Source organism: Chlorocebus sabaeus, chromosome 22, assembly GCF_047675955.1.
Source record: "Chlorocebus sabaeus isolate Y175 chromosome 22, mChlSab1.0.hap1, whole genome shotgun sequence".
NCBI classification, from domain to species: Eukaryota; Metazoa; Chordata; class Mammalia; order Primates; family Cercopithecidae; genus Chlorocebus; species Chlorocebus sabaeus.
Window position 1 is genome coordinate 43,791,327 of NC_132925.1, and position 15,510 is coordinate 43,806,836.

At 43.0% G+C, this 15,510-nt stretch overlaps 1 protein-coding gene and 1 pseudogene across 24 annotated transcripts in view; one reads left to right on the top strand and one right to left on the bottom strand.

The window, feature by feature from the left end:
- Window positions 1–15,510, top strand: part of KALRN (kalirin RhoGEF kinase) — a 697,103-nt gene that overhangs the window by 107,735 nt on the left and 573,858 nt on the right. The window lies entirely within an intron of this gene.
- LOC119625638 (large ribosomal subunit protein uL30 pseudogene) lies at window positions 9,978–13,901 on the bottom strand (annotated as a pseudogene).

The window sequence follows — 15,510 nt, forward strand, 5'->3', positions numbered from 1 at the left end:
TGGCAAAAGCTAGATGACCCCTCACTAGAGCACAGAAGGAATTCTTGCTTGGACAGGGAAGTGGCTTCATCCTGTTTGAAAGCTTCACTTGCTCTACTGATGGGAATAATTAAGTGTTGGCCCTCAGATTCGATTCCCAATCTCCTTGTGACTTCTTTCACCAAGACATACAGTTTCCAACTCCCAAAGCAGCAGCCTTGCCCTCCCTGGGGGCACAGGGAGTGGGGGAGGGCTGGTCTCACCCTGGGTCATGGATGACTACACCTCCTCTTCCCCAGCCTCAGGTTTCCTTTTCTTGAATTTATGATTCATGATTATTTCATTTGGATATCTTAGAAGAATCTTAAAAGTGCATAGAATGGAAATAATCTACCTCATTACCACCTTCTCCCCAAATTTTTTGTTGGGCTTCTCTAGTTCTGAATATGATACCATCATGTTCTTGCCTTGAAGCTTGGGTTAACTTTGATTCCTCCTTCTTCAGCTCCCCAGTCACCAGGACTTGTCTATCCTTTCTGGTCACCTCCAAAGCCATCCCTACTTCAGACTCTCTTCATCCCATGCCTAATAGTTCCTTCCCTGGCTCTCCAAACCCCGCAGGTTTCTTTTATGTCAACTCCTCTTTTCACCATGTCTTTCCTCACTGAAGCAGCCCATGGTTTTCATAGCCCTGGTCAAAGATCAGAGTCCTCACTCTGTCAGCCACAACTCCCTAGCCTCACCCAACCCCACTTTTCTATGCTATTTCCCACCAGCTCTCTCTTCTAAGCAAAGTGGCCTTCCTTGGAGCTTATTTTCTGCTTTTTCTCATGCGGGTGAGATTTTTCCTTTTCCAAATGTCCTTCCCTCTCTCATCCTCTCCTCACCTGTCCTCCCCCCGAATCCTTTAAGGTTCAGATCCAAACTCCTTCCACAGAATCTCCTGTGGCTACTACAGTTGGAAGCAACTGTTCCCCCATTTAAACTGTACTATGATTTATTTTTGTACACCTCATTTGGCACTTTTTTGGGGGTTTCACTAATTGTTAGTTTTCACATTTTATCTCCTTGGTTGCAAATTGTCTTTTCCATAGCACTTGGCACAATGAAGGGTGTTGGTTAGTGACTGCCTGGTTCTCATTCTTTCTGCTTCCCCACCTTCCTTTCAGTCACAACCTGTCTTTGCCCCAGGAATCTGCCCTTGTTAATCCTGACTGTTTTTCAGCCTGTCAGTATCTCTGTCTGTGTTGTCTCAAGCAGTGTTCCTCGCACCCCTTCTTCCTATTAAATCTCACCATCTCAGAGAAGCTGTGTGGACCAGTGGGAAGTGCTCAGGCTTTGGGATTGGGAGGATCTGGGTTTGAATCCCAGCTCTGCTGTGTGGTTTTGAGGAAGTTACACTCTGAGGCTTTGGCTTTTTCAGCTCTGAAAATGGGGAAACTATTCTTTATCATAGGTAAAAATACATGATAGGCCCTCAGGAAACATCTGTCTCCCTCTCCCCTCCATTCTCAATTCCTCCTTCTCCATGCAGCCCTTCCCAAGTACCCCACGTGATACTCAACTCTGCTGTTACTGAGATCCTGTGGCATGTGCAGTGTCAGAGACATAGGGCTGAGCTTTGTTTATGTCTCTCAACTTAAGGAGCAGGTGCCTGAGGTCCAGAGGTGTGGAGCGACTTGCCACAGGCTTCCCCAAGCAGGTAAGTGACTGAGCCAGGTCCAGCACTCAGTCCTGGGTTTCAGGCAGGTGTCTATCTCTGTACTTAGCCAACACATGGGCTCCTTCAGCTTGAGGGCTGTCTCTATCCCCACAGCATTCTGCACAATGTCGAATGAGCATGGAGGAGGTGCTTAATAAATACTCGTTGGTCAACTACGTGTGTGAGTCCTACTTCCCTGGTGGGAGTAAGGATTGTTATGTTCAGCTTTTGTTCCTTTTTGGTATTCAGTGCAGGCCTGGTTACAATACCTGAAGGTTAATTTCAGACCTAAGAACCAGGGTTTTTCAGTGGTTCCTGGGGCTGTCCCTACAGTATTTTGCCTACCTCTGGAGAGCACACTTCTGTGGAGTGTCCATTTGTGAGTGGCTCTGTGGGGAGAGGCCTGTGTGTGTAGCCTCAATGCTTGCTTATACCACATTTGCTCCCACTCTGTACTCCTCCAGCCTCCCCTCTTTCCATCTCCACCCCCCACCCACTCCCTGCACCATGTTGCTGCTTTCCCTGCTCTAAGAATAAATCATCACTGTTGCATAGCAACGAGTTTGGTTTCCTTTACTCCTCCTTCTCCTCCTCCTCCCACAAAAGTGCCTCAGTACTAAATTTAAGGTAGTGTGTCAGGAGATGCTGTCACCCCACAAATGCCTCTGAACCCCAGCATTGTTCCCCTATAGCTGCTAGCTTTATAAGGACAGAAACTGTGACTTTTTTTTTTTTTTTTTACTTTTCTACCCTCAGCACCTAGTACAGTTTCTAGTACTAGGCACATAGTAGGTGTTCAGTGCGCATCTATTGGATGATTAATGAATGAATCATTTTATTGGAATTCTTGCAGTTAAGAGGTGCTTCTGGGAATTGGAAATGTTATTGCCGACTCTGGGATGATCCATAATTCACCTCTCTTGGCTGGGTGCCTCCCCTCCTTTCTTTCCGCAGCCACCAAAGAAGCTGATGTAGCAAGAAAAGGCACATATTTCTTCATATCTCACTGTCCTGTGGACGGTGAATGCATTTCCCTCTCTATTTTCTGGAAACTGGGGTTCAGGCAATCCACATGGTTTATTGAACCCAATGGGAAGTATCAGTGTAATGGGGCTTTAGGGTTGGGAGCAGATTGCTCCTTTTGACAACAGGAGTATCAGGCTTGTTTTCAGGGGAAGATGGATGTCTGTGAGCTCTGAACTCACAAAGTCCTGGATTTGAATCCCAGCTGTGCTACTTGCAAGCTGTGGGCCCTGGGTGGGTCCCTTAATTTAGTTTATGGGTTGTAAGTATTGCCATGAGGAAAACTACTAATAGAGACTCCCAGAGTGCTAGGAAACGAGGGTGACCAAATAGTGCGTGTTTCTTTTTCCCCTTTAAATGGAGAGAGAGAAACATACCAGAAAATACCTATTAATGCTAGTGATGGAATGCCATCTATACATAGACAGGCAGGGCAAACAAAGGTAAACCAAGTGAAATTTAACAATTTTGATGTCCTGAAAGCTTCCAATAAAGACTAAAAAGGCTCTAATGTATATTTGTTCAATAAATAAGACTGGCCTCAAAGTCTCTTTGAAAGTGGGGCATATATCCTAAATAAAAAAAACCAAACAAACAAGTTTTCATTTTCGAACAGGATAATCTGAACAATTAGAAGCTATTAGATGGGCAGTAAGAGGGGGACCTAAGTAGTGTCTCTTTTGGGGCCAGAGGGAGTGTTCTCCTTGGACCTAACATATGTACCTTTTTTCTTTTTCTGGCCTGAAAATAAGTGTTGGATTTCACAACGGACTCTCTAGGTACCCTGTGTTCATCTCCTCCAAAACATCCCCACATAGCATCCCTAGTTGACTCAGTTGTAGCTTCATGGAGTAGGAAGTCCAGGATCCAGAGGGAGAATGACCAGTCCAACTGCTCCTCTGAGATTCTGGAACTAGAGGTTGGAGAGGAGGCTGGGAAGGGGCAACTGTTCAGCTTAAAATAGCAGCATCAGCAGCTAAGGGAGCAGCCAGAGGTCAGAACCTGGGGCAGCCCCAGGCACATTTCCAGCAGATAATTCTGAGCTTAGCTAAATTGTTCCCTGCTCCTTGGGAAGGGGTAGTGGGCACTGCCTGGTCTTGTATGTCATCTGTGCATCTGTGCCTGCCCACATTGGGCAGCTAGCATCTCCCCTTCCAGGTATGCATACCAGTTCGTCGTGGTTGTCACCATTGTCCTCGTCCTCCTCCTCTTCCTCATCATCCTCCTCCTCTTCCTCATCCTCCTCCTCTTCCTCATCGTCTTCCTCTTCCTCATCATCCTCCTCCTCCCCTTCCTCATCCTCCTCCTCCTCCCCTTCCTCATCCTCCTCCTCTTCCTCATCATCCTCCTCCTCTTCCTCATCATCCTCCTCCTCTTCCTTGTCCTCCTCCTCCTCTTCCTCGTCCTCCTCCTCTTCCTCATCCTCCTCCTCCTCCCCTTCCTCATCCTCCTCCTCTTCCTCATTGTTCTCCTTCTCCTCCTCTTCCTTGCCCTCTCCTCTTCCTCCTCCTGGTTGCCATTTCTCATCCTCCCCTTCCCTGTTGTCTCTCTGCAGCATTACCACAGCAGCGTCCATTTACTAGATTTTCATAAACCAGTCACTTTTTACAGTGTTCTTGGGCCTCTGCCCTCTGAAAGTCTGTAGTTTGAGATGGTGTCCTGGACTGCAAGCTTCCAGGAAAACAATCCAAGTGCAACCATTAAATAAACATGAAATAGATGAGATAGAGTGTTCTTATTCTGTAGGAGTTGAGGCCAGTAGTATTTGTGGAGTCTTCTGGGTGTACGTTTGAGAAAGCCCAGGAGTTTCCTGCTTGAAAAAGGTGAGGGTGGACTAAGTCAATGCTTTCCTAGGGACCAGTGTTTGAGGGGAGGAGCAAGCCCTCCTCTTATGGGCAAGAGGGTGCTTCCAGGCTAGAGCTTAAGGCTGGACTGTGGGAAAAAATGCAGAGCAGCTGGAGGTGAGGGATCTGAGGAGACAGGGTCAAGGCCATGTTCACATTTGCCTCAGACCCATCCATCCTCCTCACTTTATTGATCTGCTGATCCAGTGACTCTGTCATTCATCTACTCAACAAACATTTAAGGAACTTTGCTAAGTACCTGTGTGGATGGGAGAGTATTCTAAATCAGTGAGTTTTCACCCTAGCCACACATTGGAATTGCCTATGGAACCTGAAAAATACTGATGCCCAAGCTTCACCCCAGATCAATGACATTAAAAAGTCTCTGGGTCTGAGATGTAGGAGTGAGTGTTGTATTAAAGGCCCTTCACTGCCAGGGTAGACAGCCACTGTTCTCAGTGACCTCCGAGGCTCCTTCCTGTGGCGGTGCTACTCACTGCCCCTTTTCTTCTGAGTGACATGACTGAAGGTGTGACTTGCAGTCACTACAGCAGCTGCTACTCTGTGCCCACTTCACATAAACGTCTACTGAGCAGCTAGCATGTGCCCAGCATTAGAGACACAGAGATGAGGCTAACAGCATCCCCAGGAAGTAAATTAATGTAACCACTCCATTTCCTTGAATGTTTATCTGGTGAGCCAGAAGCCAGCTTTTCTGATGAATGGGATTTTCTGAGATTTGTCCTGTCTTCTCCTTCTGTGGAAGAAACTGTGACTATATCTGGTACGTTTCAGTTAAATGGAGATGAAGCAGGTGGTCAAAAAGACATACACAGAAATAGATGGAATGCACGCAAACAGGGAGGGATGTTGAAGGGACAAAGTGTTCTCTTTAGGCAGGTTTTCAAGGATGCACCATTGAGATGAAATCATGGAAAGGTAAAAGTAAATAATATGCCTGTTTGAGTACTTGTATTATCAGCAAGGAATTGGGTCCCCATGAGGCATCTGGTTTTGGGCTGGGGACAGTGGACATGGCACTGGCGCTTAGAGACCATGCAATCCTCCTTGGCAATTAAAACCAATATCCAAAACATAGAGATCTTAAGCCCTCAGTTGTGTTTCACTGAAAGTAAGGTTCCTACAGGCTTGGGGAAGGGAGGTAATGGAGAAGTGCTCCCTAAAGTGTGGTCCATGGAACTGCTCTGCCAACCGTTTGTTGTCAGTCAGTAATGAGGAGCACAGAAATAGAAAGGAAGCATTTAGAAACTTTATAGCAATTTGCCAGAGTAATTTTATGTCTGTTGAATCTAAAAATTAAAGAATTGGAACTTTTGTTTTTAAAATTGTACTTCACTGGTAATTCATTTTTATTATATTTTACTAAAGCACTAGTCTATAACAGATTAGAATAAAAGCAGAAAAAAAATCAAACTGGTCTTTCACTGCAAATGACTTGAGGAGAAGTACTGGACTGGAAATCTGATATATCCTGGCAGGCTAGAGAGGTACTAGAAGGTGGAGAAAGGGCAGATGTTCTATCGGATGTTAAAAAGGGAGTAAGGGCCAGGCGCAGTGTCTCATGCCTGTAATCCCAGCACTTTGGGAGACCGAGGCAGCAGATCACTTGAGGCCAGGAGTTTCAGACCAGCCTGGTCAACATGGTGAAACCCCATCTCTTCTAAAAATACAAAAATTAGTCAGTATGGTGGTGCATGCCTGTAATCCTACCTCCTCAGGAGGCTGAGGCAGGAGAATCACTTGAACCTGGGAAGCAGAGGTTGCAGTGAGCCAAGATTGCACCTCCACACTCCAGCCTGGGCAATAGAGCGACTCTGTCTCAAAAAAAAAAAAAAAAAAAAGAAAAAAAAGAGGTGGGGAATAAGTAAATCCTGGAATCCTAGAACTTGTCCATGAGCGAGGCTCTAAAACAACAAATATTTATTGAGTTATTTGTGGATGCTGCAACTATACCATGTACTTTATATAAATTATTTTATTGTCTCCTCTTACAAAACTATGTGAGATAATAGCGCTCATCACCATCTTTGTTTTGCAGAGGCTTGAAAAGGGCAAGTGAGGTCCCCAGGCTATCGCAGCTAGCGAGTGGTGGGCCTGCATTTTAAAGCCAGGTGTGTTGGACTCCAAAGCCTAACGGTTTATAACTCCCCACCCCATGCAGCCCCTCCAGGTGACAGGGAGCACAAGCAATAGGCTCTGCCCATCCAGACATTCCAGAATAGGAATGAGGAGAAGGCCCTGCAGATTCAGATCATGGCAGAGCATTTGCTTATAGAAGATGCTCTACCTCCTAAGGAGAGGCAGAGTGTGGACTTTCATCTGTCAGCTCTTGCTCTCTCTTCGGCTCTGTGTTATTTCAAGAAATATTTGAGTAGGTGGAGCTACCCTAGTTGGGGCCTTTTATTAGGTTTTGAATTGTCTTGTCAGTAGCTTGTGTTAGTGGCATCTCATCCATCCATTAGAAAAAATTTATTTTGAAATAATTATAGCTTCATAGGAAGTTGCAAAGAAACATACATGGAAGTCCTGTGTGCCCTTCACCCAGCATCCCCCACTGTTAACATCTTGTGTAACTGTAGTACGATATCAGAACTAGGAAATAATCCACAGACTCATCTATCCAGTTTTGCTCCCATATCCTGAGAATCACATTTTAAGAGACTCACTAAGCCAAAGTGTATCTGGAAGAGGGAGAGGGTGGTTGATCTAGAAGCCAGGTCATATCCAGAAGTTCTAAGGGACTACTGTGAGCTTTTTACATATAGATGCTGTGTGTTATTTACATCTCCTGTCTTAGTGCCTAAAACAGTATGAGGCACACAGTTGATCCTCAGATGTTTTTGGATTGAATGTTTGATTCAGAGTGTAAAACCTGTGTACACACATAATGGGTGCTTTCCATGTTGTGGGGCCTCTAGTGAGGAAGAAGGGTGAGATTTATCTGTCCCCTATTGCTCTAGAATGCAGAGCTGGGATTAGTGAATGGGGGAAGGATGGAAGGAGAAACATCCCACCCAGATGTATAGAAGGACTTGACCAACAATGGGAGCAATGCAGCAGGGATATAGTTGGCTCCCCTCTCCTGGTTGTGTTTAGTCAGTAGCAGACCATCAGGGGTTCAGTGGGATGATTAATGCATTTTTTTTTAGTACTAGACCGGATGGCTTTAATGGAAGTCTCTTTCAGTTTCTTGTTTCTGAGATTCTAAGAACATGTGCTTATGAACAGAAATAGGATAACTGGGAAGGGAGACCAGTTTATGGGAGGAGTCTTCATGGAGTTTGAGGAAACAGCAAAACTTTCTCAGGGAAGAACACCTATAGACTTTGAAAAGACTGTGTTTGCTTTTTAAAGGAAGGTCATAGGCAACCAGGTGTGAAACCCCTTCTCTTAGTGTTTCTGTGTAACCTGTGGAATTTGCCCAGGGGAACATCTAGAGTTAACCTGGAAATCAGATGCTTTTCTTTCAGGCAGCTTTTGGCAACATCAAAACATTAGTTCTAGAGAATATTGTGGGTGCTAGATTCTGACTATAGGTGACATGTTTTTGTCATGTTAATCAATTATTGAAATTAAGGAGAAGATTATTGCAATTTCTATTCCAGGAAATGAAGCGTGCACTGAGTTAATCAGATTACTTCCAGGTGAAAAAGGAAAAAAAATAGGTCAAGGTTCTTAAATTAGGCCACCTGAGAAGGTTATTATATATTCGTATATGATTACCTGTAAGGTATGCATTTAAATGATTTATGTTTTTATTTCATTCTGCCTGGCAAGGAAGATAGAAACTTCCTTTTGTGTGTTTTAAAAGCTCACAGAAAATTCGTCTTTTTTTAGTTGGGGAGAAGAGAAAGGAACAAAAATGTATTTACTGCCTACTATATGCCAATAACTTTATATTATTATTGTATTAATTTTCACAATGATTCTGATGGGTATATTTTATCATTATTATTTTGTGACCAAAAAAACTGAAACTCAGAGCAGATAAGTAACTTGTTCTGGGGCACACATTGAGTGAAAAACAGAGCTAGGACTGAAAGCCAGGTCTGACAGGCTCCAAAGCCAGTGCTCTTTATGCTGTTTGCTATTGGCGACTTGCAACCCTAGCAGAATCCAAACTGTGTTCATGAATGGATTTCAGAACTTGCATGTCTCAAACCCACAGGTGTCAGTTCCCTGTCTGTAGCAAAGCCTGCCTAGATGAATCTCCACCATTGCTGATGACCTTTTGTAGTAGAGTCAGACTCAGGTCTTCAAACCATTGCTACAAGTAGAAGTCCTGGCACCTACCTATCTCCCTGTACCCCCCAGTGCCTCCATAGTGCATGATCTTGAAGGTGAATGCTATCTTTTCCTTTGACTGTGGCACAGCTTCCAGCTTGCCTGCTGCCCAATGTCGAATAATCCTAGCTTAAATTTTTTCCAAGTTTTGGAAATGGGTTCTCATTCTCTTAAGTGGCTTGGAGAGAAGCCAAAAGACCCCATGGTACAAAGGACAGAACACATGACAAATATGTTCTATCCATGCTATGGAACTTGCCAGCCATGTCGTTTTAAAGAGTCTCTTAGCTGTCTGAGTCTCAGTTCTTTTACCAATGAAAAGGGGATAATGTTAATCTTCTCTATTTTCATTTTAAGGTGAGTATGAGATTCAGATGCTATTAGTATCTGGGAAACTTCGAAAATAATAGGGCATTATACAAATGTAAGAGAACCATCTGTCCCGTGCAAAAGCTTTCCTCCAGAAGAGGCGAAAGCCAACGCACACGGCAGAGTAGGGAAACATCAGCTTTTACTAGCCAGTCAGGTTCCGTTCTGCTAGAAGTAGACTTGGTCTCTGTGGCCCCCTCTTTTTCCTGAATAGCAGAGCTGTGTTTCTTGGCTTGGATTATTGAAATAATTGCTCCCAATCTTCCCTTTCCAATGAATGCCAAGCTGTTAAACCTGAACTACAGCCACTGGCTGCAGCCTTCCAAAGATCCTGATTGGGTGGACTGGGTTTTGCTCAGCTGAATTTGCTTGCTGGTTATGTAAATATTAGGGTTGTTAATCTTCATTAGAGGGTGTTAGCCAAGAAAAATTGTATTTCTATAAACCCATATATTAACATGGGGAAAAAAGTAAAAGTAAACCAAGCAAAATTGAACAACTTTGATGTCCTAAAAGCTTCCAATGAAAACTAAAAAGCCCTAATGTGTATTTGTTCAACAAATAAGAACATGGTTTCAAATTATTTTTGAAAGTGGGACATAGATACTAAATAAATTAAAATGCAAATTTTTCATTTTAAGAGAATAATCGGGACAATTAGAAGCTATCCATTTTGCTGTCATTTATAGATTTGAGTTTGCAAAGCAGTTTTCATGGATTTTTTATTTTCCTACATGGACTTTATTCCTTAAATGTAGTTTGTGTTTATATTTTCATGTTAAAAACTTTTCACTGAAGTCTATCAAGTGTACGGAAGAGTGCACAAATTCTAAGTATACAGCTCCGTGGATTTTTACCCAGTGAACACACTAGAGTAATCAGCACACAGATCAATAACATTATGAGCACCCCAGAACGTTAGCCCCTGCAGGGTCCCTTTCCATTCACTAGCTCCTCCTCTCAAGAGTAATCTCTATGGTGACTCCCAGCATCATAGATTAGTTTGCCTGTTTTGAAACTTGGTATATGTGGAATTCTAAAATGCACACTATTTTATGTCTGTCTTGTTTTGTTCAGTGTTATGTATGTGAGATTAATCCATGTTGTGTATAGCAATTTGTTTTTATATTGTATAAATATGCCACAATTTATCCATCTTACTGTACAAGGTATTTGGGTTGTTTCCAGCTTGGGGCTATTATGAATAAAGCTGCTATGGACACTCTTGTACATGTCTATTGATGAATATATACACCCAGTTTTGTGGAGTATATACCTAAGAGGAAATATCAAGCAATAGGGTATGAGTATGTTTAGCTTTAATAAACACTGCCAGAAAGCTTTCCAAAGCAGTTATAATGATTTATATCTTCACCAGCAGATAGAAGACTTCCCATTGTTTCATACCTTTGCCAATATTTGGTATTATTTGTCTTTTCCATTTCGGCTTTTCTGCTAGGTATGTGGTAGTGTCACATTGTGGGCGTTATGTTTTTGTTTTTTGCATTTCCTTGATGGCTAATGAAGTCTAGAACATTTTCGTATGTTTATTGGCCATTTGGATATCCTCTTTTGTAATGTGAATCTTCATGTCTTTTGCCTCATCTTTGCTATTGAATTATCTGCCTTTTTCTTATTGAGTTGTAAGAGTTCTTTATGCATTCTGAATATGAGTCCTTGGTGGAATATATGTATTATGAATATTTTCTTCCAGTCTGTAGCTTGTTCCTTTACACTCCTTATGATGCATTTTGATGAAATGAACATATGTTATTAACTTTAATGTGGTCCAGTTTATCATTTTTTTCTTTTATATTTAGTACTTTTTGTGTCCTGTTTAAGACATTTTTGTCTACTCTAAGTATTTCTTACTAAAAGCTTTATTGTTTTACTTCTCACATTTGGATCAGTAATTCATTTGGAAATGCTTTTAGTGTATGGTGAGAAAGAGAGGTTATTATCATTATTTTTCATTCAATTTGAGAGCAGGTACTGTTTATTAACTGACCACCTTAGAAAAATAATCATGGTAGACACCTTAGTTCATTCTTATAATAAGCTTGTTGATCTGGTCCTCCCTGTTGCCAGCATCTCCACCTTCTACAAAATGGATGGTCTTTTTCTTCATTCCATCTCATGGAGAAGATAATTTGAAGGGCCACAGGAAGTTATTTGCTTCCTTGAAACATTTTCCAAGAGTGTAGATCTCATGATCAGATCCTCCATGCAGATGATGCCATATTTACCAAGAGATGGAGCAATCAAGGCGTTACCTGTCAAAGCAATTTGCTTCGTACTGATTTTGCCATAACTACGCTTGTAGATTAGTTCCTTTACTGACTTCAGATTTGGGTACCCCCATGCAAGATATGGTTCTACAATCCTCAGCATGTTAATTGAAGCCTTGTTGAGCTTCACAAAGGTTCCATTGAAGATTTGACGAAGGCGAAGAAGCTGCAACACTTTTCAGACCTTTGGGCTGACACCATTGATACCTCTGATCCTGATGACAAATGCTAATTTGGGTCCTGCAGGTACATGGAAGTTGCCAACTTTTCTTGCCATCCTGGCCATTCACATTTCAGCTCTGTACATCTGCCTGTATTCCTTGTGAAGTGCTTCGCTTTTTCATAGATAAGCTTCCTCGTTGCCTTTCGAAGCATCTTTTGTGCAAACTTCCTTCTCAGGCGCTTGATCTTCAGCTCTGCGAAATTCCTTTGCTTTTTCTTAAGGGTTTCTGGCACAACAGAAACCTTCTTCTTCTTTTCTTCTATACCCTCCATGGTTCCAGCTGGAAAAAAGGAGATTTTTTTTTCTCCTGTTTTGTCATCAGTAGACTTGAAGACATTTATTGAAAATATCATTCTTTCCTCACAGCATTACAATGTCACCTTTGTCATAAATCAGAGGTGCCACCAAGTAGTTGATTCTACCTTGAGTTTGATTGTACTAAATACGTGACTAATCTCTCGGCACAGGCAGGGGTGACTAAGAAAGGCCAGGACAGGATCAGAGGTCCAGAAAATTTCCAGATTCACTGCCCCACAGACTAGGTTTAAATATCCTTCTCCAAGTAAAATGACTTTAATAGAATCATAGTATGAACACATAGACAGTTCACAAACAAGATGGTTAAGAAACTATCCTCTCCATTAGAAGATGGATATGGAGTGGAACCATATGAAATGGAATTTAAAGAAACGCAATACCTACTTTCAAGTTAAATTCAGTTTCTCACAAGATTCAACTGAAAATGATTATTACTTTGCTTAATGCCAGTTCTCACAATAAAGGAAAGCCTTTTCTTGAAACAGGCTTGGCTCATGCCCATTTCTTGGGGTTCATCCATTACATCTCCCTCAGCAGAGTGCAGAATTAGACACACAGAGCCTTTACCTTCTTGCTTATTTTAATTACTCTGTGAAGGGCCTTTTGTTTGTCTCCAGCTGCTTCTGGCAACCTGAAATCTTTCAGGATTTCTAACATTCATCTGGGTCTGGGATGCTGATAAGGCAGGGTCTCCTCAGATAGATGGGCACCCATCCAAGGGCCCCATCCAGCTTAACCTATGGAGGACATCAGCTCTCTGGCTAAGCCCTCATTCATCCAGAGAATACAGCCTCCTTCCATCAGCCAGATTCAGGGTGGCATATGAAGTGGAATCCTTCTTCTTAGGGAACTTGGACTGGTCTAGGCACCTTTAAGTTCAGGGAGTTTCCCTCCCCCTCTGCATCTCTCTCCTGGGGCTGACCCTAAAGTCTTGGCTGTGGTGAATGAGAAACATTGTTCAGCAACAAACCTCATTGGAGCAACAGCTTTTGTAGGTTTCCATTTGGTGAACAAGTGCAGTTGAGCACCTTCTGTGTATTAGCACTCAACATCTATTCCCAGTGCTTGAGAGACTTAGTTTACCTCTAACAGTCTCTACTGAAACTTGGGGCCTGACAAACTTTACTAATGCTTGATCACCTGACCTCAAGTCTTGCTCATTCCTATTCCCCGCCATATTAGCTGAGTATTTTGTAATGAATCTCATCTGTCTGCTGTGTATTATACCCCACTTTGAACTTCTGTTTTGACTTGAGTGAATCCATGCCCTGTTAACCAGGAAGACTCCAACTTAGCTGAAGTCCTACGTTCTTAAGTGTCTTGAGATGCTTCGCTGCTGCCCCAGGATCTGCCATTGATCTCAGGACAAAGCAGTGCACTTGTCAAGAAAGAATTAATGTTGTTCGTGTAATGCCATCCATGTGTTGGGGTCCTGTGTTTTTCCTGTGCCCAATGACAAAAGATATAACAATGACAGGGAGTTAGGACTGTGGCATAATGTCCCCACAATTGTCATGCCTTATTTTCATCAGGAAAGAATCCCAGTCACTACAAGCCTTTGCCACCCTAGACGTAGTGTAATTTTGATCTTGTTCACCCGTTTGCTCTATATGTACACAGAATGGCTATTTTAGGCTCTTTAATGTCTGTTCTTTTAAAATAGCTTTTTAAAGAGACTCTTCTGTTTTGTGTTTATGTTTCTTAATCTCTGCACATTTAAAAACCATTGTATATAATAGAGTTACAGACTTTCGGAACCTAGAGATGTTAGATGCCATTAGTTCAGTCTTTTCATGACTACATAATATTGTGAGATTTCTCTCTCCAGAGATATTTTTAAACTTCTTTTACAATCACAGGAAGTCAGAGCTGGAAGACAACTAAGGACTGTGCTCGGCCAGCAATGTCATTCTGCAGACAAGGACTCTGAGGAGGCAAGTGACTGGACCACACAGGCAGTGGTGGGATAGGGTCCTGGATCTCCAGACCCTCGGTCTGGGGCTCTTTGTTCGTGCAGACAGGGCTGCTTCTCACTTCCAATTTCACTTCCTAATTGTAACCCAAAGACAGCCAGGCGTTTCTCATGGAATCTGTGAATGTGCTTGTCATGAAACACTAATCACTGCCAGGATTTAAGGTAACATAGAAATACCCGAAATGTCTTTTGGGCAAGAGCCATGAATCCCAATGGGAGTAGGCTGGGATAAGTAGTTATGTTAATAAAACTTTTCCACATCAAAAGTGTGAGTCAGATGCAAATTATAAATACCTTTAAGAAGTTACATGCAGAGGGAATTTAGTTTTAGTACAAATAGATCATTTGTTTGCATCCGTTTCTGAAATAAGGGGGGTAGAAGTTATGTCTTTCAAATTACACTGATCACTAAAAAAAGGAAAACCATCTGCAGGAGGGTCCTTTTCCTTGTGGACTGCTGTCCTGTATAATATTTCTGATAAAGCTTGAGCTTCCAGTGCAACAGAGGAGAAGAGGAGAGTGTGTCTTTTCTTCCCTCTGTCTTAGCTGCATTCAGAAAGTTCCACCTCTGCCCCTTTCCCCTACGAGTGCCCCTGGTCCCAGCTCCTTCCTGAGGCCTTGTTGCTCTAGGTGCTCTACGGCCAGGCAGCAGTGGCTGTGGGTCTGGGGCCTGTGGGAACCTCCTGTGATGGAGTACAGAGCACTGTTAAGGAGAAAGGAAACATTAGAGTCAGTTCTACTTCTGGTCCTCGGGGCTCCCCTTTTCCTGCCCATCTTTCTCCTAGGATAGACTGAGCTAAGCAGAGAGGCTCAGAGGTGTGCCTTGTAAACTTCAGAAATTATCCTACCCATCATACCCAGGGTTTGTTTCTGCCTGCTTTGTGTCACCTCCACCCCACCCTGTGCTCCTGAAGCAGGGATGTTTGTGGCTGAATGAGGAGGGTGGAGTAGATGGGAGTGTGTTTACAGCCTCCTCTGGGCTTGTGCGTGGTGACTAGCAGGAGCTGGATGGGAACTTTATGGAATGGACAGCCCACTTCTCCCAGAAAGCTCCCAGTCTACCGAGGAGATGATAATTGCTTCTCTGATGGCCTCTGGTATAAAGTGGTGCCTGAACTGAGTGTTTCTTCATTATTTCTCAGATGCCAGCACCAATCCTAGGCTAGTGTATCAGTAGAAGCCAGATCTGAGCTGAGATGGTGACTCTGTCCTCTCTGGAGAGGCCATTGTCCCCAAGAGGCATTCATGTGTTGATTTGCAAAACACTGTTGAGTTTCTCTTTGCCTGTTTGGGGATTTTTATGCAAAGGGATCTCCATTCCTAGAATTCACTGAAAGCAGTCCCTGACATGCCCTCTGCAACTCATCATGTTAATGGGAAAGAAGGGCTGGAGACCAGCCAGGCTACCCCCTCCCCTAGCCATGTCAGGATGGCTATATTGATTGCAGAGTCTGATGGAAGATTATGGCGATGGATGGGGATTC